General features: G+C 38.7%; 1 protein-coding gene across 8 annotated transcripts in view; it reads right to left on the bottom strand.

Annotated features, from left to right (window-relative positions):
• The window catches only part of OSBPL3 (oxysterol binding protein like 3), a 96,356-nt gene that overhangs the window by 66,907 nt on the left and 1,652 nt on the right, over positions 1-27,797 (bottom strand). For 5 of the 8 annotated variants that reach the window (XM_030009314.1, XM_030009320.1, XM_030009319.1 and 2 more), the window contains exon 2: positions 8,843-8,965. The exons of 1 other annotated variant lie outside the window; for it this stretch is intronic. The gene's annotated coding sequence lies outside the window, so the exon portion shown is untranslated. Of the gene's footprint in view, positions 1-8,656; positions 8,737-8,842; positions 8,966-27,513; positions 27,612-27,797 lie in introns of those variants that run through there. 2 more of the 8 variants (XM_030009316.2, XM_030009318.2) reach the window with 2 other exon arrangements.

Genomic DNA, 27,797 nt, shown 5'->3' with positions numbered 1-27,797 from the left:
CTGGTGAGGAGGAGGCAGAGACTGTGGAAGTGAAGTTGAGCCCAGGAAGAAGGGGGGTGGGGGGTGGGGGTGTCTTAGGTTTTAATTTTTATTTCTCATTACCCTACTCTGATTTGCTTGGTAATAAATTAAATTAATTTTCCCCCCAAGTCAAGTCTGTTTGCCTGTGACAGTAATTGCTGAGTGATGTCCCTGTCCTTACCTCAAACCCACAAGCCTTTTGTTATGTTTTCTCTCCCGCATCCATTTGAGGTGGAGAGTGATAGAGCACCTTAGGTGGGCACCTGGCATCCAGCCAGGGTCAACCTACCACAACATCCATCACAGCAGCCCCTGCACCCTGGTCACCAGCATTCCTTTACCAAGGAGTTTGCAAATACAGGGTAGATTGAAATCTCAACTTGCAGGGGGAGATAGTTACAAGGGGAGATGCTAAATCATGCCCTTAGCAGCTGTTACTTAGCTATCACCACCTCTTAATTAGTGGTTTCTTTTAGATTTTTGATAACTGTATGGCACAGGGAAGAAAAAGCAAAAAAAACCAAACAACCCCAAAACATAAACCATAAGCAAAAATTTTAAAGGTGAAGTATAAACTACAGTTTGGCCAGATAGAACAAATAGCCTTCTAGATTCAGTGTCTAAGTGAAAGCACGAATCATGGCCTGAGGGAAGAATAATTTTGTACCTAGGAGACTTTCAAAAAATTTGCAATTTCATGGGATGACTTTGAAAAACAAGCAAGTGAACTCCCTCACTCTTCAACCACCCCTCAGCAGAATTTGGGCTAGTAAGGAAAGAAACATTATCTCCAAATTTGATACATCCAAGTATTTCTCTGGAAAATTGCCTAATAGACCCTACTTCTGTAGAAGAGCCCATGCTGCACAAAGCCAAGAAGGTGATTTAACCGGAGCAGTAAACTCCCCACTTTTCTTACGGTCAGACAGCCACAGTCCTCCCTCACCCACTGCTAGCCTCCCTTTTCTTCTCTCCAATACATCCTCCAATAACAATGGGTGAAATAAAAATAAAAATGCATGCTGTCGAGGACTGATTTATAAGAAAAATCAAAAAGTTTATCAGTACTTCGGACACTGATGTGCACACTTCTATAGTTGGTCATACAGCAAAGATACAACACATGCAAGAAATTCTGCAGGCTTAGTGATCTGCTGTAGAAAAAAAAATATCTCACTTTTATCTACATTTTCATTCCTTTATGTTCAAGTAAAATGAGTGAACCACTGTATTCATTAATATCTTTTCCAAACTATAACACTACAGATCATAAACCCTGAGTTTAACCAGTGTTGTTTTAAAAGTCATTGTTAGTTACTCCTTGTAAGATCTATTATTGGAAGCATATTACTGTCCGATTGTTATTTAGAGTGTGGCAGTTAGAGCTTTTGCATATTTTATGACCTGTTGACTTTCCCACTAAAAGAACTGAAAGGAAGGAGACAGAAGAGCTGTGTCCTCTGTTTTGCAGAGGACAGGTGGATTCTGTCACCCCAGATGATGACAGAACATTAGAAAAACTGAAACTGTGGTCATTTTGGACAGCCTGAAATGCCAGCAAAAAATAACCTTGTCGAAATGTTTAACTTTGAAATTTTATTTCCGAAGTTACGATTACACTGCCTGACAATAGTCTACTAAACATGATTTAAATTGAAAAAGCAAATTAAAGCAGCATATGCTTAAATGGAAGGTTTTAAGGGGACTCTATCCATGGGATTAGGAAAAGCTGTTAATCAGCCACTTGGAATCAAGGTTGCTGTGGAAAGTTAACATGACCTTTTATATAGCAACATCTTCAGGTAATACATGCTACGTAGTCTTAAGTGTTGTATATTGCTCACTCAAAAGGGGGAAAGGCAAATGGGAATTGAAAAAACTGCTAATTCTTCACCTAATAAATTAACAAAATACCAAACTGTGCAAGGGAACAGCTTTTACACTTCTGAAGTACAACCAGAAACAAATCAGTACAGTGGTACAATTGTACATTTCTGGTTCAGTGAATTAGTTCTATGTAGCACTTTTAAATTTAATTTTTAAAATTACTTTTTCAGTATTTTAACCAATTTCCATGGAAATGCACTTTACCACAGATCATACACAGAATATCATCCTAGTCACCATTCCACGAGTAAGAAAAAGTGTAAAATTAAGAATCTGAATTAGACATATGCGATGCTATATAAATTATTACTTAAGCAAATATGTACAGCTGTCTGTGAAAGTACTTTGTTTTGCTAAGATAAATTTACTACCAGATATCCACATACAGTTCATTAGGTTTTAATGAGAATCAGTCTTTTCTTATCTTCATAAAAAAGCAAACATACAAAAAGATTAAAGTAAACTAAAAAAAAAAAAAATTGTCTTCTGGATTTAGGGACGCTTTTGTAGTTTTCTGGTATCACCTTAATTTACATGATCAGAGATATGTAGTATGTTTCCTCTTTATGGGTAGAGAACACGGTCTGCTCTGTTAATAATTTCGCATCCCCATTTCATTACAACACGCTAAATTTAGTCAGAAGTTTACCAGCTATGAAAGCCATCTACAGGCATAGAAAATATGCAAATTCATACTACCCTCATGACAAATCAAAATCCACTGAACTTTTCAGTTCTTAACTTGGCAGCCCATCTCCCTCCAAACAGTGGAGAATCTGGTTACCTTCAGAGTCCTAAAGCCTGAGCTAAACAATGAATGCTTTTTCGACTTCTCCTGAACCAAATGTTTTCTCTCAAAAGCTGCTGGCCAGATGCTGGAAGATATTACAGGTAAAATTATAAACTAGCTTATCTTACAGTACCTTTTAACTTGCCAACCACTTGTTAATATAATTTTGTCCAGTGATGACAAAAATAATATCAGCAGGCAGGGAGTGGCACATCATTAAGTATTAAAAACTGCATTAACAAGCAGTTTCAACCTTCAGAAGCAATCACTTGCTGCCCAAGAACAGTTGGCATTAAAATCACACATAAAGGGACAGGGTACTTTTGCAGTCCTCCTTATGCTTCTGAGCAGCAACACCAAATTCTATTGATGTCTCTCAACCAGAAACACACTCAGCTTTTTCACTGTCACAGTGAGCACTGCTGTCTCTGGACTATTACTGTAGCTGACAGCATCTACCTTTTAGCTAACATAGAAGCCCCCCAAGAATTAAAATTACTTCCTTTTGTAGCACTTGACAGCTTGTTAGCAGTTTCAAACACTTGCTGCACTACAGAAAGACAATTTTCCAGTATCAACATTTTCATTAATCATTTTGTATTAGACTTCTAAGTAGAATAATTTAAATTTCTTTGATTTTTCTGAAAGCACAATTCCTGCTATTCAAAATAAGCTACTACTTGCAGTACATTCAAACACACCTGTGGACAGTTGTCAAATTGTTCAGATATTTAAGGACCGGAAGTAAAAAAACTCCTGGGGACATACACGTGAACAAAACTTAGGGGAAAAAAAAGATAAGGAAAATTTTTTGTACTTTTTAAGGTAAGGCATCATATAAAATCTGGTCTTAGATAAGAAATTTTCTTTTTCTTTAATAACTTGCCATCTTAGCAGAGCCCAGGTCTGCTCCAGAAAATATGGAAGAACAGAAGTCACCTGGACAGAAGGGAGGGCCAGTGAGAGTTACAGTAAAACTTGCTGCTGCATTAAAAGCTTCTTAAAGCTTTTAAAAATCATTTTATACTGTATTGCTCTGATGTTCACTATTGCACCTGCCAGTTACCAGCCAGCATGTTTTACTCCCTACCAGATAAGACCTTGCCTGGTTTTCTGCCAGAATCTTAATGTTCTTTCCACATAACTTCTGCTGATGGGAGAATATATTTTTCTTCTCAAAAGTTCTTGCTACGGTTTTTTAACTAAAAAGCATGTGTCTCCACAGTACACATTTTCTTTCATATCTGTGTGGCACAAGCATAAAGTCAGTAAGTTTAAAAAACTTGTTGAACAAATATTGCAAATGTTACATTTCCATAAATACATTTCTGTTTATTAATCACTATTGATAATTATCCTTGGTCAGGGTTGACCTTTTTTCATCCCTCGTATATGCTTTGATAAGATGTGCAACAAAAAAAATCTACAACAGATTACATGCTTGGACCAACACATGAGGATAAAAGATTAAAACACATTACTACAGAAGCACACCGATTGTGAATTTTACACAGGTGACATTAAAAAAAAATTATACTGTTAACATTTAACACAGTCTTTAAAGTAATCTTTATTTCTTCTTGAAAAGTACCTACTTTTAATAATCATAAGATTTTTCTGTTTAGAAAAACAGAAGGAAGCTTCTTCAAACCTAAAGGAACAATTCAATTTTCATTTCTTCAAATACCTACTGCTACAAGAACTAGCCTTATGAATTAAAATGAGGATATGACCTTTTCCCAAAAGCAAATGGGAGTATAAGGCATCTAAACTAGGAGTCAGTGAATGAGCAAAGGAGTCACTAGAGGGCAAGAACATACCTCATTCACTATTACACATGCCAGGATCAGAGATTCAGTCCCACATCCTCATTACCATACTACTAAAGGAGTTCAACAACTGCAACTTTCTCTTCCTCTCTCACACAATTAAAAGCATGCAAAAACTTTGCTATTGCACAACTGGAAGCAAGGAGCCCTGAAGCTATACAGCAGTTGCTCTTCATAAATAAATTTCTAATGCCACCCTTGAAATGGTGGAAGATTTGTCACTTCTGTTGTATCTGAAGCATTATTTTTATTCTTCACCTGGTGGACAACTAAACAACTTGCCAGAGTTTACATAAGCAAAGGCAGGAAAAAGTTACTCAGTCTTTCTAAAAAAGATAAGGCTGATCAAAACGCATGTTCAAACTTATAGTGAAAGACAGAGATGGTATCTTAGAGCTACTCTTAAGATGAGAGGCAAGTTTTCATGGCTCGTCCAAGCACAAAACTGATTTAGATCAAAGGACTGACTGAGTTTGTGACCTCCAAATGAAAAGTGTGTGCTTCTGCTCAGTGAGAGTGCGACGAAAATATTTTCAGTGGTAAGAATCTGGACTATCTGTATCACTTTCTGGAAGCAAAACGCAGAATCTCACTTTGTAAAATCCTCCTTGTAATGGCAGCAAGGCAGCAATTTGTTCCTGTTGCTAAAATGTACAGTGACCAAACTGATAGTCTCTGGAATGATGAGGCACACAGCATAATAAGCAGATAAGCATGAGGAATCAGAAGTTTGAATAACAGGAGACAAGATTCACGATCTTCTCTTAAAAGTTACTTTTGGCTATGCTAATTACCTATTTCAAGCACTTAAGTTCGTAGTCTCTCCCAAGGTAGGAAGCAGTAACTATTAAAGAGCTCTGAATTTTCATGTCTGAGACATACTGTGTCCCTATTGCAGGGAGAACATTCTGTGGCCTCGACACCACAGGACCAAGGAGCTCCTAACCTTTTCACACCACTTTAAGCCCAACATCAGCCTGACATGTTTGGCACTTACAAGTGACAACTTGCCCTAGAAGATGCATTTAAGCTATGACTGATTTACAATGCTGTATTAATGAAACTCTGCCTGTACATTTGATCCACCTTTTCACAAACATCTAATTTCTACTGACACAAATTCTAAAAATTACTTTATTCTGTAATCATACTAAATAAATCAGCAGTCCAGTTGTTTCAAACAGCTCCTCTGTCTAGTCAGGTATTACCCCTTTAAGACCAAAGCACCTATGACTACAACTAAAAGTTACAAAATTACGCTCTTATGAGGTAAAGTTATCCTGCTTCTTCACCCCTCCCTTCCATAGATGCCATCCATGATGATTAGATGTATAGTTTATTTTAGTCTTAAAAAATAACACAATATTAATTTATTTCAGTAGCAACTAGTAAGACAGTAAGTTAACAAACATCCTTTTTCTCCCCTTCTCCACTCTTTTTGCAGGAACATCTACCTGTGCTACTATCCATTGAACAAGTTAGTGAAAGTATTTATAACTAAATCCACAAGAAACACTTTAGAATTCATCTGAGAGAAGTAGCTTAAATTCACAGACATGAGCTTGTGCACAAAGAAGAGCTAGGGTTATGCACATTGGTTATTTTTGCATTTACAGGTATATGCACACTAAGACTTGACCTCATCTTCCTTCAAAGGAAGTACTAAATGACATTTTAGCACAGAATTTAGGTCTGTACAAAGAGTTTCTCATATAAGACTGTTAGTAAAGAGCCAGCAGACAATGTTGAGCTACCAATATTCTTAACATTTCTGTCAATGTTCAACTTACAAAGTAAAATTAAATACCTTTCACAAGATTTACCACGTCAGAGGTCCAAGTGAGAGAAAAACAAAAATCAATGTACATAATATTTGTACTGAAGAACTAAGCTTAGAATCTTAGGTTGGCAAAACCTAGAGAAAATACCAAGAAAGGAATTCACAGGGGTTCCATGAAGTTTCTTTAATAAAATTTATGAGGATTGAAGAATGTGGATCACTTCCTTCACTATATTTTCCTACGTTCAAGAGAGCAGTAAAGAATTCCTCTACAGGCTCAGTAATATATAGAAACTGCTTAGTAATAGCCATAGATTCAGTTTTCAACTTTGTAAAAATGAATTTAAGATAACTGCAGCTTAAGGTAAATTGACTTTGAGCACCAATTACTGTTTCTTTCCTTTTTCAAAGACAGAGTTATTCTGTGAAATTACACCACGTGTTAATGTGAGATTTAATGTTTTTCAAAAAAGGGTGTTACAAATTATTAATGCATTCCAAGAACATATGCCAAAAGGATGGTACTATGTCAGTATGACAACAAAAATACTATTATTAAGATAAATACTAGTTCTCATTGCAGCCTTCTGCTACAGCTATTAGAGGAGCAATGAAAAATTCTCTTTTTGTAACAGTTGAAACTGTTGGCTTTGTATCCCTATAGATCTACCACCCTTCCTTTTAGCAACTATCAAAATTGTCTTTCAATGGAGAACAGTCTTGCACTGGAAAGATTAGGATCAGCAAAGTGAGGTCTTGCCCTGACTTTTTCACAGGTTTCCTGCACAACTCCATGTGAAGTCATGAACATATCTGTTCCACAGGAGCCCCCTCTGTAAATAAAACAGCCACATGTTGCACACTGGGGTGGGGCAGGTCTATATTGATTTCTGCCAAGTACACTGAAACTTTTTGAAAGTCATTAAACAATCATGAAACATTGCTTTTCTACTTAAACATAAAACTTCCCAACATAATCAGCTAACTATTTTGTAATAGTATTAGATAAAGCTCGCTATCTGCATAGGTAAAAGGATCCTATAGCAACTGGGCACCTCCCAGAGAAAGCCCATTGTAGCAATATGGCAGTACCTACTGACACAAATAAACCAAGTAGAAATATTTTCCACTCCTTGCTCTCCTCCGACTCTTCTTCTGCTCCTAATTTGTAGAAGCTGAAAACACACACAGATGTTAATGTGCTTTACAACAGCCACATCTAGCAAAGATTCAACCCTTGTGCCTGTTACATACTTCACTTTTCATGACTCATCTCCAGCTTTCCAGAGGAAAGTAAGTCCTACTGGGCAGTATATACAGCTAGTGATACCTTTTATGTGCTCACAATAGGAACGGTGACAGATTTAGCCTAAAAGGACTCACCAAGCTTAAAGCAGTGACTAAGCCTACACCAACACAGGTGTAAGTATAATGGGAAATCGATGCAGAACAGCAGTGCGATATTCTGCTTTACAGGTAAAAGATCTACGTAAGCCTGTTAACACTAATTTCAAAACGTTAGTTTATATACAATCGCAGGACTGTAAGAACTGCACAGTTAGAACATCCAGCCTTCCACAACTGCAAGCAAATATGTAAGTCATATGCGTGTAGAACCTACAACATCCTACCTGTCCTTTGTGGCCTATAATACTAATGTAATGCCTATAGGTTAAAAAGGTCAAGAACATATTAAAAAAGTTAAAATGCAGCACAAGCAGCTAGCCAGGAAGCTGAAGTGCATTATCAATGTCCCTACCCCAAAAGAGAAATTGTTAAGTATTCAGGATGCACTGTGAGTACATCTACATGCTATCAGAGAAGGTGAAATGCCACAAGTGCCATAACTGGCAATATGACTTGGGAGAGAATTTCCTCCTAATGATAAATTTCACAAACAGTGAACACTCAGACAAAAAACACACCCACCAGCAACACAAGAAGTTTTTAGATATCACCGGTAACAATCTCAACCTTGCCGAAGTCCTATCTTTGGCTGCAATCTATAGAGAACATTTCAGAATGAGACACAAACCACAAAGAGACCAATGGCACAATGGGTGAGAGAGTCCATTCCTGACCTGGTAGGTGACCAGTGGAAACCCCAAAGCCTAAGATTAAAGGGAACCCAAACACAGTACAACCCAAGAAATGATATTTTTTCCAGTTCCCTCAAAAGTAATACAGTTTTGAGGTATTTTTGAACAATTACCCTCATCTCAGCAGAATATAAGGTTGCATTAGCACAACTTCAGGTTTACCTATTCCATTTCATTGCTACATCCTTCAATTCTTCTAGACATACGATTAAGCAAAATGTATCATCCCAAACAGGGATTGAAGTGCTACCTCTGTGCCAGCTATACTACAGTCCTCTGATTCTCCATTGATGGAGTGATTCTTCATAGCAATAAGCTTCTTAGACAGCTTCTTTCATCACATCCCCTCTAGGCTGAAACAGGCTCCACATCAATTTAACTTCTGCTTTCCTACAGGGAGGGTACCACATCCATGATATAAGGAAGATTGACTTACAATGAGCAGGTAGTGTCTCAGTGCCAACTACGAAGAATCCAAATCTCTTTTTTTACAGCAGTGAAAGTCTGAGCAATTCCATTAGGCAAGATATGGCAAGGTCACCTGAGTCTGGTGTTGAATCTGAAAAACAAACAAAAAAAAATCAGATGAGAAATAAAACTTCCTGCTGCATTGTCCTTTCACACCTGAGAAGCACAAGGGCAGTAAGGAATACAATATATGAATATCTGGAAAATTTTACTCCTTGTTTTTTGTGTGTGTGTCGTCGTCCCCGCCCCCCCAATACTTCCCTAAAATACAGCATCTACAGCTACATCTTCCTCTCCTGAAAGATATGTATTAGAAGTTCAGGTTAGCAACATTCTCCTAAGCAACTAAGTTTTAGTCTACTAACACACTAACAGAGCAATGCATTTTGTAACAGAAATATCTCTTGCCCCAAGGATCCAGAATTCTGCACAAGTGCGTAACTCTACCAAGGATGTAGGGAACCCACTCAAACATCTTGTCAGCACAAAAAAGAGAAAGAAGAATCCTGCATAGAAAGAGATGCCAGGGGTACTACTCTTTGACAAACTCAAATCACTATTCAGCTGTTGCTTTGAAGCAACCAACATGCAGTTTTGACATTTAGTCAAATGCACTTTTTCTGAAGACAATCCAATTTTACAGTTTTAGTGGCCTGCAGGACTTCTCTGTACAATGTGAACACTACCAAACAGAAATCACTTATGACAAAGTTTAATGTGCTCAATATGAGCTAAAACGGATCAATAGTTTAGCCTCTATATTCATAGACAGTATGGATCTTTATTCCAATTATTAGATTTGAATTTCTGTCGCACTGAGTCAGTTCCCATATCAGCTTGATGACAATCATTCCAAAAGTCTGTAATCGACACCAGATGAACCAGTGTCTGGGTACCACGTATCACTTACTGTTTATAAAAACAAGCACATCATTAGGCTTCCTCCCATGCTCTGAGGCTTTCCTAATGTTTCTTCAAGATCAGTAAGAGAAACAGAGAATTCCTCAAATTATTTGTACCCTAGATTCAAAACTATTATCCAATGTTATAATTTAACTTTTTTCTTAGTTATTATTTCTATATGCTGTCAATAGACCACACAGCTTCATTTCAGTAATGGAACTAAGCTCTCCTGCATTTCTTCAATTATTGACATTACTGCCCTTATTTAGTAGTATTCTTAAAGTGTTAGCATATTTTCCAAGGAAAAAGGAAATCTTTTTCTGTGTTTTTCACTCACTGAGTTTTGAGCAATACTTTTGCCTTCTCTTGCCAGTTGTCTACATTTAATAACTCCTAATTTCATGTTTACACTCAATTCCTTACTTCTTCTGTTTGTTACATTCGTGAAAATGTCACTGCCCCCAGCTGGTTTGAAGTCTAAACATCCATGATTTAATTTCAGGATTAGCTTTTTTTATTGTATGAACTTGTGTATTTTTAATACTCCAAATATTAAGGGTGGAAGTTTTTAAAACTAGAGTAAGAAAGAACATTTGACATGTTAGCTTTGATACTTTAGATTAATTTAAGGTTCCTTCATTTGTGCTGTCTCTTAAGACTAGAGACTTAAAATAGCTATTAATATAAAAGCCTACCGACATTTTTAGCCTGTAGGAGCATGCACTGGGCAGACGCAGCTGAAATAACATATTTGAGTGATGAACCAACTTTACAATTTTATTACTCAGATTTTCCCAAATCTACGGCTGCTGTTTTTCCCAGTAACTCAAAAGTTAAGCTGTTCTACATTTACAACTTCCAACTAATCATATGCTAAAAACTTCTCATGGTTAAATCAACAAAATCACTTTATGATAAGCCTTTGAAAAATAGTGCCTTTAATTCTTTGTGTTACTTGCATGAACAACGTAAGAGAAATAGGAAAAAAAATAATCTGATATAGGTTAAAGACTATTACATTAGTTATCAGGAGTATATTACATAACACATTGAAATAGCAGGGACCCTAGAGGGACCCCAAAGGAAAGTGACAGATACAAGGAAATACAACCTAAGCATTCTCCCTCACTAGGCATATTAGGCCATCAGCAGTTCTGTGCTAACTTCTAAAATACACTACGGCCTAAAAAATAGACATAAAAAAAAAAATCACTGTCCCCCAAAAAAGCAAGAAAAATAATGGAGCTTTTCAACACAGCCCACAAGGTCAGACCTTATGCAGCAATTCCACAAGGTCAAGGGACAGGAAAGGGGAGTTGCCATTTCCACCACTTCAATGCCAAAGCCTTTGTTTAGCTAAGTTACCCAAAACAATACCTAAAAATTTCCACTGTATTATGCAGCCCCCTGTGTAAGAGTTTGGCGTTGTCTTCGCAACTGCAGAATTCATGAACTCCATACCACCCAGTAAAAGACAAATGCAGGGGCCTTAGCTTTGAATGATGTTTCTAAAGGTATCTGAGAAGCCCATCAGGGAGCTGAGGCTTGTGTCAACCACTTAGTCACCCCATAAAGCCAACTGATGCGTTTGTTGTTCCACAATCTTTCCACATATTCACACACATAGCAAGTCTTCCTCTTCCCCAAATGAAATTTTCTCCACAATTTGCTGGTCCAAAAAACGTCCCATGTTCCCCAAACCACTGTGCTGCAGTGATCCAGTCTGATCAGTGAGCATATGGATGGCACCCATATTATACTGTGTTTCTGAATATCTTGCATATGAGTGCACACTTTCTAAAATCATCTGGGAAATCCAGACCAGCTTAACTGCACTGTTGATTGGTTTGTAACTTTTTTTGTGCCTACAAAATAAAAAAGTAATCCACACTTGTACAGACATACTCACAAACATTAGACATTAGAAAAATTCTAGAGCCTGATACAGTGGAATAGAAAGATAAATTGAACAATAAACATATCTCACAGTGGGTGACTACATCTCATGTAAGCATCATAGAGGGATGCTCATTTAATGCAGAACAGAGAAAACTAATTATTTGGTATCCAAGGAAAAAAAGAAAAAAGAATGAACATGCAATAATTGACCTTTTAACAACTCTACAACAATTCATTAGGTTGTTTTGTACTGTATTAGTCCCAAAGAACCTACGCATTTCTAAGTATTTCTGGAAGAGCCTACCAGGAGTGTAACAAAGACCTCATCTGGCAATTGAGTGTGATTTGGTGTAAATCCGCAACAAGTAGAACTGGGCCCTTGGGGAAGAACTAGCCAATTCTCTCCCTTCTCAAAGTTAGCCATTTATTTTTGCTGCATCTCCTACCAAAACCACTCCTACCAAAACTCCATGACTACAGAGTGGAATGAGAGTGGGAAATGAATCCAGTTAATAACCAACCAGGAAAAAAGCCAGATTTTTAGCCACACTGCTGAACTAGTTCACTGCATGAACATGCTGCCAGCATATAGCAGATGAAAAGAGCAAATCAGGCAGCTGCAGACAGGAGGGTAGAGGAGAACTACTCCCTTTGGAAGGGATACAGGATTATGCTGGTTTACATTAAAAATGGAACTAGGAAAAAACCAACAGGGAAGGGTAAGAACGCAAGTGACTTGTCCAAAACAACCTGCAACAAACATGCCTTCTAAAAATCAGAGTTTAATGAATGTGAGCAAAAGCTAACAGTAATTTCAAGTCTGACTGAAACCAAACATTAAAATCTTACAGTTTGCATGATGGATAAGCTAGTTCTAAGTGTCATTATATAGTGCTAGCTTTAATTGCTCTGAGCTAAATATAACTTTCAGAATTTAATAGCTCCCCCTCAGCTTTTCTGTCTTGCCAGGAGGGAAAAATATTCCCATTAGAAAGAGCACACAGGCATACACAATTGCATGTTACCAGAGAGAAGCAGGAAGTAAACCATTAAGATGATTAGAGTGTCCAACACTCCTTCAGAACTCCTATTTTCAAGTGATCAATTGCCTTCCTATTCCACCACTCTGGTTCCAGCAGGTGATGGAAGCACGCATACCTACACTTTTTTAAACTAAGCAATCTTGTTGCTTTATTAGCAGACTGTACTGAATCTTGTTAGTCCCATGTTTCCAGTCAAGTTGCTGCCTTTACAGGCAGGCTGCCCTGGTACCCACATGCTTCTTCCTGTGCCACTTAGCTAGGCACCACAGGGGAGGAAGAGGAAGAGTGAGTCTCCTGCACACACACATGCAGCCTGACTCTTCCCTGCAGCCATTGTATTGGCCTGACATACATGAGGGGGTCCAAAATCTGCTATGGCAGCAGAGATTGCAGGACCCCGATAAAGGCATGAAACAAGTTCTCTCTTCTGCCTTGTTATACCCAATAAGGATTTCAAAATTTTAAGGAAGAGTTCTATGTAGGTTCCCTCTCTGAGCCAATAAACAGTTTCAGGCAGAAAATTTGGCTGACAGCTAGAAATATGTTCTACAGACTCAGCATTTCTGTTCACTTTCATTTTAGAGGTCATTATGTAACTGAAGTACCCACAATTTTTCTACAATTCAGGGAGTTAAAAAAAAAAAAAAAAAAGCCACTACTGCAATAACAAGTCTTTCCACTTTCCCTCAGGCCATAACTGTAAACTCCCTTCCCCCAAACCATCACCTAGCTTGCACCCACCCTCTACCTATTTTCTCTGTTTTCATCCATCCTCTTCTCTCTTCTTTACTGAGCCGAATTCTTAATTTTTAAAAGTTCTGCTCTTCTTCATCCCTGTCTTTGGTGAGTGGGGAAAAGAAGAATAACACAACTTATGGAAAAGAAAGTATTTATCAGACCAGATGCATTACTGAATGTCACAGTAGAGCTGAAGTGATGGGCCAGTGTCATGGTTTAACCCCAGCCAGCAACTAAGCACCACGCAGCTGCTCACTCACTCCCCCTCCCCCCAGTGGGATGGGGGAGAAAATCGGGAAAAGAAGTAAAACTCGTGGGTTGAGATAAGAACGGTTTAATAGAACAGAAGAAACTAATAATGATAATAACACTAATAAAATGACAACAGCAATAATAAAAGGATTAGAATGTACAAGTGATGCACGGTGCGATTGCTCGCCACCTGCCAATTGACACCCAGTTAGTCCCCGAGCGGCGATTCCCCCCCCCCCCACTCCCCCCAGTTTATATACTAGATGTGATGTCACATGGTATGGAATACCCTGTTGGCCAGTTTGCGTCAGGTGCCCTGGCTGTGTCCTGTGCCAACTTCTTGTGCCCCTCCAGCTTTCTCGCTGGCTGGGCATGAGAAGCTGAAAAATCCTTGACTTTAGACTAAACACTACTTAGCAACAACTGAAAACATCAGTGTGTTATCAACATTCTTCACATACAGAACTCAAAACATAGCACCTACCAGCTACTAGGAAGAAAATCAACTCTATCCCAGCTGAAACCAGGACAGCCAGCTAAGACTCCAGGTTTGCCTGTGTTAGAGCTGTGCATGCACTGTAGGAGCACCAGCTGGAGGTCTGCCAGGAAGTACCTACTATACTGAACAAGGCCAAAGGTAGCACGCCACAGCTTTTTCTGTCCTCTGAGCTACCATTTCTGAGGTGCAGACCAGGCTGGATAAAACAGGTTAAAGGAACTATGTCTATTTGTTACTTAAGAGAGATTTTAAAGCGAGCCTCCTGACATGCACTGTTCTGCATTGGAACATCTGTGCTCTACTGCTAACTGAGCTGCTGCAGAACAGAAAGGCTCCCTACTGTCAGTGCAGGCGTAGACAGGCTTCATTCACCCACTTCTGATAAAGCACAAAATCATGATGCTTGTTGCCATTAATATTTTTCCTTCTGAAGTAACAGACCAAAATATGGATAAATAGCATCAAAAATAGGGATGAATACTGGAGGCACTTTGTATACTAGCTCTGTCACTTGCAGAAAGCATTTTTATTTCAAAACTGCCAATCATGACAGCCTGAATGCTTTAAAAAAAAAACAAACAACCAAACATGCACAACATCACACATCTACTATGGATAAATATACTCTTAATGCTAACTGTTAGCTGTCATGAATCAGAGCTGAGTGACCTAGAACTCCGCGGGGCTCTTCCTAGTAGAGCTGTTCTGCTCTCAGGCAGCAACCAGATACAGGCAGGGCAGGATAGGGCAGGGCAGCCTGCCAGCTCTGGCTGCACAAGTCTCAAGCATCAAACATCTCACCCTCTCCCCACATTTAAAACTATCACATAAGGTGCAGTAAGTAGGGACATACCACATGCTGCTTTTTAAGAAATTAGTAGAAAAACCCGCACAAGCGAAAGGATAGAAGAACAGTGGAGATCAGCCAAAGCAACTGCAGCATTAGTCTGGGAAAGTAAGCATGCAGCTATGGTAGCATTACGTGACCATCCACTAAATCTGGATCTGGGGATTAGCAGGAGAGAAAAGATACCAGAAAAAGGTGATTTGTTTTCTTGTCACCAGTAATACTGAAGAGATTTTACTCTCCTCTCCAAAATTAGAACACCTACATAAGTATAACCCCTTCTTCTTTTCCTCTTAGTGTTACATGTGTACACAGAAACCCACCAAAAAAAAAACAAAACAACAAAAAAACCCCAAGCAAAACATCATCAGCCTCAGGTCAGGACAGTTGAGGCCTAAACATTCACAAAACTTTCATGTAAACATTAATTAAAAAGCAATTATATTAAAACAACAAGATTCAGCAGAGTAAATATATACCAACCTCCAGGATCCACCAGAATAAATACCTACCATCCTGCAAAAGCTGCAAGCTATTCACAGTAAGTTTATTCAGATACTTTTTCCCCACAGACAATAAGAAATAGATGCAGCCAGTTATGCTGCCTACAAATTCTGGAATCTATTTATTTACCAGATGCTTTTCTCTACATCTGGTGACCTACAAAAATGGCCTCAGCTGTAGCAATAGCTGCTGAAAAACTCTGGCAACAGCTACTACTGTATCTGTGACTTCATGGGGAAAGAAAGTTATATATAAATATTTTCAGTTAAATATATTCACTTAAATGCAACTTGAGATTTTTTTTAACATTTACATATATATATATTTATATAAAGTCAGTCACATTTAAGTGAATGCTTTCACAGTCTCATCAAATGATTCACATATGTCAGCCCTTCCCCTTCCTCCTTGCACTTTATGTATTTCCCTGCTGATCTGAAGCTATATTCTTTCTGGGCGTTCAAGGTTACTCAAGTTACAATTACAGAACAGAATGGGGGGGGCAAAGGGGAGGAGAGCAGGAAATCTAAAGATTATTTCTATGGCAGGACTTCAAACAATTGATCCAGCTATATCTCAAGGGATTTAATAGAGGCATTAAAATAACGAGGAGAGAGAAAGATGGGTGAAACACTGGAGTATTCAGAGTCACTCAGCAGTTCATGAGACAATGACACTGAGCCTCTAGGACAAGGTGACACACCCAAGAAGGGATTTACAAATGAAAGTGAGAAGTGAAAGTTGTTGGGCACCCATGCAATCTCAGCATCTAACCTCACTGTACCATAGCAAAAGAAAAATGAGGATGTAGCCAAGAAGGACTCTTACCTCTGATTGTTTGATAAAGGACCAAAAGTCCTAACACAGATGAGAACAGGGGTCAGGCAGACAAGTATTCTGCCCTGGTAAACAGGTATGACCAGATAAAACATTCTGAAGTACTTGTGTACTTAAAAGAGAGGCCTATACTACAAAACTGATGAACTTGAATTCAATACAGGCTAGATATCACAGGGACAACAGAGCCTTACTGGCTAAAACATATACTGAAATGTATACACTATTCAGAAAAGCCAGTAGAGTTAGGGGCAGTACCTATCTACACCACTTAAAACTGTGACAGAATTAGAAAAAAAAATCAACCACACACACCACACTGCAAAAGAATGAACAGAATCCAACTGCATCCAAAAAAAAGCACTTTAAAAACAGACAGCCCTGCTCAGAGTGCTGAGAGTCTGCAGCAGATTCCAAGAAACCAGCATTGGTACAGATTTTATTTTATTAGAATGAAAAATATCACAGTGAATTGGGCATTACAGGAGATTAATTTCTCTGACTCAAGTGAGCAATAAGCAAAACGAACTAGTTTAAGTAGTCTGGTAGACTGAAGAATTCAGACTCTCTAAATTGAAAATGCTAGCCTGCTGCTTAATTAAATGTGCAGAAACAAATCTGGCAATGCCGCATGGGATGCAGTGTGCAGTAAACAACCTGCAAGATGAAAGAGGTCTAACTAGATAGCTTCCCCACCCCTCCCAAAAAGGCAAGAAAGGAATTAAAGAAGTTGCACCTCATACGTTAAAGTACAGGAATAAAGTTAAAACTTAAAAAAAAACTTATTTAAAACATATTAAAAACAGATTTCTTCAACAACACATCGAAACTAAGTGAAGAAGTAACCTGGCACTGAAAATTTCTTAGTAAACAAGACAGGTTGTCTACTATCGAACAGGCCTGGAAACTATCACAACCAGCATGGAGTCAAAAGTAACAGCTTCCTGAGCATGAGTTGAGGAAACCAGATGATACTGCTACAGATTTCTGCAAGAAAATGCAGATTACATTGTACATATAGTTGCAAATAAAACTTTCATGCATTCTCAAGTTATTGTGCCTACTTCACCTCTAGCCAATATAGAAATTTAAAAACCATCAAGTATACTTTTCAAGAAGACAAAAACAAACCAATGGGAGATATTCTACAACAGCAGGAGAGCAAACAGAATACCTGTCTTTAGAGTTGGAGGTGACAGGAGAAAAGGGAAAAGAAAACAGCCCTGCTACAATCAGTAGCATGCAAGATTTCAGATTAAGTCAAAGAGCCAGAAGGAAATACCAAAGTCAATGGCAAGAGTTTAACTATTCAATAAAAATTTTAAAAAGATAAGGGAAATCTGTAGATCTCATCTGGACCTGACAACAGCTGCTTAAAAAAATTAATAAAGCTGGCAATGATCTTATTTAGTAGAAGAACTGCAAAGTGATTAAGTAACTGGCCACAGAAAACAATTAAAAAAAAGTATCAGGCTGGACATGGATCACCAGAACACGTTGCCAAGAATTATCTTTGGGCTAGTTTTATTTAACAGTCCTACTAGTGGCAAGGGAATTGAGGTGTCTAATAAAAATTGCTGCCAACAAAAAGTATTGAGGCACCTCTGATGCACCGAACAACTAGAACACCAGGTGAGAGGAACCACATGAATGGAAGTGGTGACAGGGAATGTAGTTCATCAGTCCTGAAGGCAAGGTCAGGACCAGAGGAGTAAGGCAATCAGAAGTTCTGCTATGACAGCTGGAAGTGACCAAGGAGCAGAAGGTACTCATCTAAGCTGATTACACATTCACTCCATCACCAATTTGATGAAGGTCTGAAAAGAGAAAAAAGCTGTCCTTTAACATAAAAATAAGGCATTTCCTACAGAGGCTTATAGGGAAACATTAAAAACGTCATTGCGCAAGGCACTGCCAGCATCTATTCTGGTCAGGAAACAAAAAAAGAGCACCTAAGACATGCCTGAGATCACTGTGCACTTATGCAAGGAAGATTGACAGCAGAATATTGTCCTGAAGTGAATACCATGAGCATACCTAGTCAGCCACATCGCAAGATTCTCTGCATCTCTTCAAGTCTAAATGCAAGTCTTCTAGACTGACTGGGGGGAAGGGAGAGTCTCCCCCACGTGAACAGAGTAAGAAGTTAACCAGTTTACAAAGGCTCAGAGGGAACGCAGATGCTCTTATAAACACAGAGAAAATAACAGTTTTAGCCAGGTGTACAAACTGGTCATGGATACATTTGGTCAGAATCCTGGAATAAAGTTTTAGTCAAAGCAGGGAAGTTTTGAAATAATTTGTTAATAGGACACCTAGGGACAAAGCTCTGACTATTTTAAGATGATGCTTGGTCACTTTACAAAAGGGAATCGTATTGACTGCAACCAATATTGAACATTGAGTATCCAGGAACTCTCTCCAAGAGTGTTCCTGTGATGTGTCAGTACAGCCACTTTCAGCAAGCAAGTCTTTATATACCACTTACCAACATTAATACTGCTGATTTAACCTGGGCTGTAAACTGGCCTTGCCTTAATACTCTAAAGTTTCCATTAATAAAAATAAATTACTTCAGCCTTACTCACTTACATGTATTTCTTCTGTGAACAAAGGTTTGGTGGTTTGTTTTTTAAGGAATACAAAGAAGTGGCAGAGCAAGGAAACTGTACTTTTTAGAATCTATGTTTAGGCTACCAGGCATATGTAGCTTCCACTACATCAATTCTGACAATGAAATCTGTTGATATTTTCTTCTTGATTTGATGTCAGTACTTTGCATGCCTATGCCTTTCCAAAGACGATGACTGCAGTTTCCAGAGTTCTGGGACTCAGATAAACAGAAACAAACACTTCAGAATCTCAGTGCAGGGAGCAATTAGGGGGATCAGAACAGTTTTCTTCAGTTCCCTTCTTCAACAAAGCCAATCCAAGCACAAGTCAAGCCAATCTATGCCTTGTGATTTTTGTTTGTACTCCTCCTACATTCCACAAAACATTCTTGCATGCAAATGTTTCAGTGGCATCCACAGTCTGGGCAAAACAGTTTCACAAGATGATTCACCCGGATTTACTTAGAACACCCCCGTTATTTTCAAGGGCCAAAAAGAATGACAGGGAAGTAAAAAAAACAGTTTGGTCAACAAGAATAAGAAGTGAGAATTAAAGTTATGTACACTAGTATCTAAAAATCTGTTTTCCCACCCTTCATCCCTAGTTCCCTTAGCAAATACCACCCTTCCTCTCAGCTGTAAGTGCATTAGGTTAGGCTAATATAGAAGATATGATTTTATCGATAAAGTAATGCACAACAGATGCACAGCCTACACCTCTCTTCTTAAGTAACCCATCACAAGGTAGATCAAGTGGCAATGCACTTGCGGACTGTTGAGCAATGATATTAAGAATGAAAATCCCTCAAGACTTCAAGTTCACAAAATGTGAGTGCTGGGAGACAGGCAAGAGTGAGAAGGGCATTACATCTTCCTAATATTCAAGGGACTAACTTTTTTTTTGTTTAGAACATAAAATTCACTTAACAGCAAGCAAAGACAATCCTTTTGAAGAAGGGCTCTGCACACTGAACTACTACTTAATAGTTTAATTTGGGAAAACCAGAAGCAAACAACTCATCCTGCACTGAATAGAGGGTGCATTTATGCTAACCATGCATTCTAGTCATATTGAAGTAAATAATGCAAGCTCATTTGGCAAGGAACATTTGGTAGTTCAATGTGAACTGTCATTGAGTCTGGATTATCAAGACTGAAATGGCATCCACAGTTAGGAAAATGTGGATGTTTTCAAATGCTGAGCTCTGCCTCAGGAACCAAGATTTCCTAAGCCTCTTCAAGTAGGAAGCAGTCACCACCACAGCAAGCCCCACAAACATTTCCTCAAGCGAGAACACTCAGTCACTTGATGATACCGAGATACAGCCACCATTCTACCACAGAATTACTATGAAATTAAGGAAGTCACTTGTTTAAAAATAAAGAGATGGCTGACAATACAGCTAGAAATAAATGGGAAGTTGCATCTTCCCTACTCAGCTCATCAAACTAATCAACTAGGACTAAAAGCAGATTATTAAAGCCTGCCTGATGAAAACAATGACCTTGTATGCATTTAAAAATATTCAATGGTGTCCCATTACTTGAAATTTGATCTTTTAAAAATGTAAATTTATCACCAGTAAGGGATCTTCAGTACATCAGCAATTGCATGCAGACAACATGGCAGAAGAAAGTGACCTTGTATACTTAAGTGTTCCTGCAATAAAGGAAAAAAAAAACCAAAAACCAAAAAAAAACTTTACAAGTCACCCTTATCAAATACTCCATTTTGTGAAAACCTGACAATACTTTTTTTTTTCTTTTAGAAAAAAACAAGTAAACAAACAATAAGTCTCATCTGCCAAAGTGACATCCTGGCAATGACTCTGCTGTTGATTTTCAAGTGGAAGTGTTGATCCCGCTGAACTTCAAATAGTAGAGTACAATATAGTATTATACAGAGGAAAATAAGCTGTGAAATGAAGGGGGGGGGGGGGGGAGAAAAGCCTATGATTCAGCTATCCTGTGGAAAATTCTAACATCTTATCTCTGAATCTGAAATTAAGTTCTATATTTATTCAGTGAATTGAATGAAAAACCATGATTGTAGCAGTGCATTTTTATTCTTATTCTAAGAAATAGGATGTTAAAAAGCTTGTTTCAACAAAACAAAGTGGACATCAGCTAAAAGGCAAAAACTTTGTTTATTCACCATCACCAAGCAGTTCCCTACCTCTTAGTTCTGCTTTCTCAACAATTTGAGATTCTTTAAGCACTGGGAGATATTTAGTAAGTGAACCTTAGTTTTACAAGGTTTAGAAGGTTATCATACTACTGAGTGCTTCTGGTTTTAATGCCTTGCAGATGAGAAGTGAATTTGAAGGACAGTAACAAATCTGCAAATGAACTCAATGATACCACTTTTTTTTTTAAGCAACAGGAAAGAATAAATGGGTTTTATCCTTCCTGAATTTCAGCAGCTGTGGCAGTAGCATAAGAGCTTTGAATTGTTACTTCCTAGCTAGGTCACTCAGTAAAAAAAAAAAGAGTAATTATCAGTACCGTTCAGTTAAGGAAAACAACAATCAATCATAATACTTTGGCTCAATATTTTGCTCAACACCCAAACTTTAGATTTCATTTCCCTTTAGATCTGTTCTTTGGATGGAAGGTTAAGAATAACATGGCAAAATAGCCCATTATACCCAGTCCAGGAATCTAAACCTAGCTGGGTGCCCGCTCAGCCTAGCAGCGGTACAGATACCACAGTGGTAGACAAATGAGGATCCCTGATACATCTTAGCTATCCATCATTTTGTTCAGTACGTAGTATTTGTTGATGCTAGTAAGGGTACACCTACTGAAACAACTTCTTAAAAAACAGTAGCTTTCTTGCCAAGACATGACAAAGTCCTGTAGACCAACACCTAAATTCTTTTCCTTCCATTGTTCAACCTTAATCAGAACACAAACAAGAAATATCAACTCTTCTTTCCCAACATGGTTGTTACTAGAGTTCAATAACAGGACTAGTTTTAGCCTAGATTCTCCTTTCTTCATACACAATTTTTTTTGTTATCTGACCTTACTATCAGCAAATTAGCAAACCCCATTAGTTCTAGTTCTTTTCTATTTCTAGAATTCAAATTCTGTCAGACAGACACCACCAATTCTCCCTACAAAGCCTATTCCAACAATGGTTGCACCCTGCTGTATGAAAGATGACCTGTATCCCAGCCACAGGGTTGCTTATTGACTCACTTAAGGCCCAGGCAAGACTGGAAAAAGAACACCAGGACTCCAACCGGCTTTTCCAAAAACATTTCTCAATCTAACCGAGTTTGAAGAGAAGAGTTGCACTACACTAAACTTCAAAATACACTAGCAGAATTATCAGAGTGGTTGAGGTTGGAAGGGACCTCTGCAGGTCATCTGGTCCAACCCCCTGCTCAAGCAGGGTCACCTAGAAGAAGCTGCCCAGGACCATGTCCAGACAGCTTTTGAATATCTCCAAGGAGGGAGGCTCCACATCATCTCCATGCAACCTGTGCCAGTGCTCAGTCACACTCACAGTGAAAAAAATACTTCCTGATGTTCAGAGGGAACCTCCTGTGTTTCAGTGCCCAGTGCCTCTGGTCCTGCCCTGTTACATATCTTAAGTGACAAAACCATTATCAGGATGTTATCTTTTAAGGAAACTAAACATGGCTGTTCTGAGCAATTCAACTAACCCTATTTAACCGTAAGAGCAAGTAAGACACAGTTCTGAGAAGTTTCCATGACATGACAGCAACAGGGTAGACCACAGAGCCTTATTAATCACTCTTACTCACTAGCAAAAAAAAAGTTGAGAAATCTCATCTTCAGACATAGTCTTAATAACAGCTTTTGCTTATTATTTTTTGTTTCTTTGTTCCATTATTGCTTATTTAAAAAGCAAAGACCTGCCATTTTTTAGCAATAATACCAGCTCCAAGTAGCCTGATGCATGCTAGGTGGCCCGCTTCTTTTGAGGTGGTGAAATCATTGCTAACAAAATGGACTAGCAAGTTCTTAGAACATCTGCTACCTAAACAGCTGCATAGTTCCCAAGAATTGAGAGGTCATGTGCCACTGAGCTGCACAGACAGATACATCCAATTGTGGGGGGGAACTACCCACAGTTACCAAATTGTAGAAAGGTATCTCTCAGCAAGCACCAGCCTGCCTACCTTTGGTAAGCTGCAATGTATCAGGGAGTGAACCCAAGAAAGCCACCACAAACTCCTACCACAGTCATCTTAAACTAGCAAAGACTCAGTAGCCCACATCCTTTGGAGATGGCTTCATCAGCTCCCCAGTATGCAAACAGTAATCACTAGGATGTCTTCGGGATCCCCATTGCTACTGATGATTTACTTTGTTATTTTAAAGTGCTCAAGCAGTACCACAGAAGATTAACAGACACTCACTGTTTCTTTTTTTAAGGTATACCAGACAGTCAGTGACTGAATCCCATTCATAGCAAAACTTCCTCCCTCCTCCCCCCCTACATTATAAGTTGCACTTAAATTCACAGTTTATGCTGTCAAAGCTTTCTCTAGGGGATCTCAACGCTTATATTGGTCACAAGCAAGGGATATAGAAAGAAATGATAGAACCATTCACTCTCCTTCAGAATACAGTATTTTATAAGACTATTAAACAAGCTGCTTTTCTAGCAATACAGTTGCAACCGGCAATGTCCCAGGTGCCAGTATGAGCAAGACGTGTTCTGCATCAGGTTCAGAGGAGACGCTGCTATTATGCCTCACAGCCTGAGGCAGCGGCAGAACCCTTTTGACAATAAAATTTATCAAGGCTGGTTTCAATGCCATATGTTGCCACTGCAGACAGGACAGCAAAAGTTATGTAAAAATAAGAATTGTACATTTCACTTGGGGAACTAAGAGTATGAAGAAACTCTCTTTAACCCTCCTCAGGGCTATTTTTCTAGACACACTGACAAAGCAATTATCTTGCAGAAGAGGGAGACACTGCAACAAATCTTTTTTTAATGTGAGTGGTTGGCGAGAAGGAAGAAAGTAGTGCCAGAGACATATATCCTCCTCTGTTCACATGAAAACTTGAAGGGCAGGACTTAACCTTCTGTAACAAGCAGAATTAACAATGACACAGATGGGCTTGTGCACTGAGAAGGATCAAGTCTCCTGCGCACATGCTTCTGTTGGTGACTGACAAGCTGTTCAGAAATTTTCTTCTATGGTTTCAGCTACTCTCTGGGCAGAAAGTAGTAAACATTTAAGTCAAATGGAGTATACCCACACAGTTGTTCTTTATTGGAACCATTGAGACCAGGAGCTTCATTCATTTTCACCAGCAACTATATGAAAATGGAACAGACTGAAATCAGAACAGTAACAATGCATATGCTGCGACTACGAAAAGCCTCCAGAACCACAAGTGGCGTAAGTCAGATCAGAGTCCCCTGAAAGGGACCTACGTGATCAGCAGAACAGATAAGAGATGTCACTTGTGATAACAGACCCTTTACAGTATCATCACGAGCAGTAATAACAGAATTGGCAGAAATTAAGATGAGGGAAGAGTAAGACTACATTCAGCTAGTGAAACATTTCAGAATTCTACCCCAAAAACATTAATCAGAGGATATACCGAATGGCCAGAAAGCCCAATGCTTGAGTTTTTTTTAATGGAAACAAAAAGTCATTACTGAAATCCAACAGGGATCATTACATTAAACACAATAGTTATAAACACTGGTACAAACAAGGATTAGTTTCTCACCTTTGCTATTTTGTATTGTTACCATCTTCACTCTAAGAACAGCAGTTAAATACAAGTGTGCTGCATGACAACTGCAGCACCACATACTACCACGTTTTTGCTGTGACGGTTTTTTAGGTTTTGGCTCAACCAACATGCAGGCAGAATCTGAAGATATCACTTAAAGTTGCTATTATGGAAAGGTGAATCAAAAGAAAAGTCTCCTTAATTCCCAGTTCATGCATTACATTGGAAAGCAGAAGAAAGGGAGATTTATTTGGCACTTATGTTAACATAGGTGTGCAAAGAAAAAATCCAGAAGGAAATAATTAAGTATTGACATGGCAGCAGCTGTGTTTGCCAACCTAAATATGATTTAGCCATCAACACCCCACAACTTAAACACTAAAGAGGGAATCCTCAGTTCAAGTACTTGTAATTTAACAACTAGACTTGAAAGTGAGAAATCTAGAAACACAGATATATACACACCTCTTGGGCAGACAAGGAATGCAGAGCTTGGCTAATATGCTATTCAATGACTTCAAAGGAAGGATTTTTCAGATTCGGTCTAAACTGTTACAAAATTGAAAAGCAACACACAGAGGCACATAAAGAATCATATCTGCAGCCTTCCTTCTGTGACTTACCAGATGCTATTAGGCACCCACTATCTTTATGTCAGGCTGTCTTAGAGCCAGATATACAATTATTAAGTTTGGAGATCTCTCTAAGAGCTAGAAACTCATAGCAATTCTCAATGCACTACTTCAGCTCAGGGCTTAGAGGTCAGTGAAAATCAGTTCTTGCTCTTATTCCTCCCTCCTGTTGCACATAACAGGGTTTCCTGTCAAGTCATGCTTATCAGTACTTATTTTCCATAGAAAAAGAGTCAAGAGCCACGTCTAGAATAGCCTTCATCCAAAGACTGTGAATCATTAGCAAAAAGGCATTGCAAAAATCACTTAGCACCCTCCACATCAAAAGCAGCTTGACTCCATTTCTTTACTTTCATGGTTAGCATCACCAAGCACCCAGACACTGAAATAGGATTAAGCACTGCCACGCTTAGTGCTACACACTAACACGTGACTTCTACCCCAAGGAGCCTGCACTGAGTCAGTGCTGTTCTGACACACCAGACAGGCAGGACAGTAGAGGCTGAGCTGCACTGGGCTGAACTGACTGAATGCATTTCTTGGTCTCAGCTAACCACTTCTTAGAGCGCTCACTGCTTTTACTAACAAGGCAGGTACCAGAATTGCCATTGAATTCATATTAAAAAAAAAACAAAACTCTGGTCATTTAACAATTGTCTCAGTTGGGACACCTGAATACAGACAATCAGAAAGAATTTGTGCAAGTTTTCTGCTTTCTTCCTCCACTGAGGCTGTCCTCAGCTTTTTTTTTTTTTAAAGGTTTCAAGCAATTTTCAACAACGTGCCATGAGTTTCATGTTGACAGAGCTCCAAAACCACTACTCCAACACTGTTAATTCATGTCATAACTTCATATGTAACAGAATCTGCTAATTCTGAACACACGCACTATGTGAAAGTCACAAACAGCTTCGAGAACTTTGCATGAGCAACAAGCTAAAACAGATTGAAAGCAGGAGGAGTTACAGATAGCCTGCCTCCCAGGATCAGACCCACAGCTATACTTTTTCTTAGCTATTATGTTTCCAAGTTTACCTAGATTGCCATATTCATTAGCACCAACACCCACATCACTCAGCCTTGAAGGCAGACAGAAAACCTGCTCTAAGGTAATTAGAAATTAACATCAAGGAGATATATTTTATGTCAGCAGAATAAGGACAAGTACCCACAACCAGACAGAACATTACATACACAAAAGCTCCTTGTACTTCAGACAAACGAGAAACTAAAGCAACAAAACATGTATTTCAAGGCACAGTATTCAAGGATTTATGTACTTGTACCACAAGTGACCACTGCAGGAGACTTAAAACAACGTCTGTCCCCCAAAGTATACTGCTTGAGCACAACCACAAATGCAGAAGACCAACGTGAAAATCCATCATCTCAAACAGCAGAGCTGGGTAAATTTGGTAACAGAAACACATTAGTCCCAGTGTGAAGAGTTGTTTGTCAGATCTCACAGTATCTGCATCCTATTAACGGAAACTTGATACAGGAAAAGGCAATAAGATTCTCCTAGAAGTTTCTTTGGCTTCCTTAGCAGTGGTGTATCACAGTATCCCCTAGCCTTTACCAGCAAAACTTTACATCTTCAGTGAGTCAAATCTTAACAAGATTGAAATCAACTGAGAAATTTCTACTGACTTCAATGAGATCAAAATATGCTGATATAAATACTATGCTGCTTCTGACGTATAAAAGTACCCCATGACTGCACAGTCCAATACTCATTCTGCTGCCTTGTTCATTACTGCATTTTTTTTAAATGCACATTAAAGCAAATAAAACTTAAGTCTAAAATATATTAGCTACAAAATGAGAAAAGCCTTCCTGTTGAAAACGTAGCTCATATATAAATTGCTAACAGCACTGTTTGTAGCAACTGAAAACTCAGCTTTACAGTGAGAAACCATAAGATCCCCGACTGCCAGAATAATGCCCTATTCCACTCTACTTTCTACACAGCATGTAACAAAACCTACAGAATGCAACAAATGAAGGAAAGCTTGTTAGACTGACATACATCTATTTATAATGGATGCAGTTTGAACTAGACCCAATTCTGTACAGTGACATACGCACAGCTATCAGAAAACCAAATAAGGTTTTGTATAAAATACAGTATACTTACATTTGCAAAAGCGAACGAGCCAGCTACACATGCAGCATCGCAATAAGCAGACTCCAGCTGAGCCTCACCATGACTTCCTGTCCCTGGTGAACATGCTGGTAATGTCAGCCCAACCACAACTGTTCAGCATGCACACACACATCCACACTCATACACAGCGAGCACCTCCAATCCCTAAAACTCCCCTCCCACCTTTCCTGCATGCAAAGCCAGATATTATACAAAATGGTAAGAGAGGACATAAATGGGCCTAACAGTGTGTGGGGAGGGGGATATCAGAGTAA

Source organism: Aquila chrysaetos, chromosome 3 (genome assembly GCF_900496995.4).
Source record: "Aquila chrysaetos chrysaetos chromosome 3, bAquChr1.4, whole genome shotgun sequence".
Lineage (NCBI taxonomy): Eukaryota > Metazoa > Chordata > Aves > Accipitriformes > Accipitridae > Aquila > Aquila chrysaetos.
Note: the sequence above shows the minus strand (reverse complement) of the source record. Positions and strands in the feature narration are given on the sequence as shown.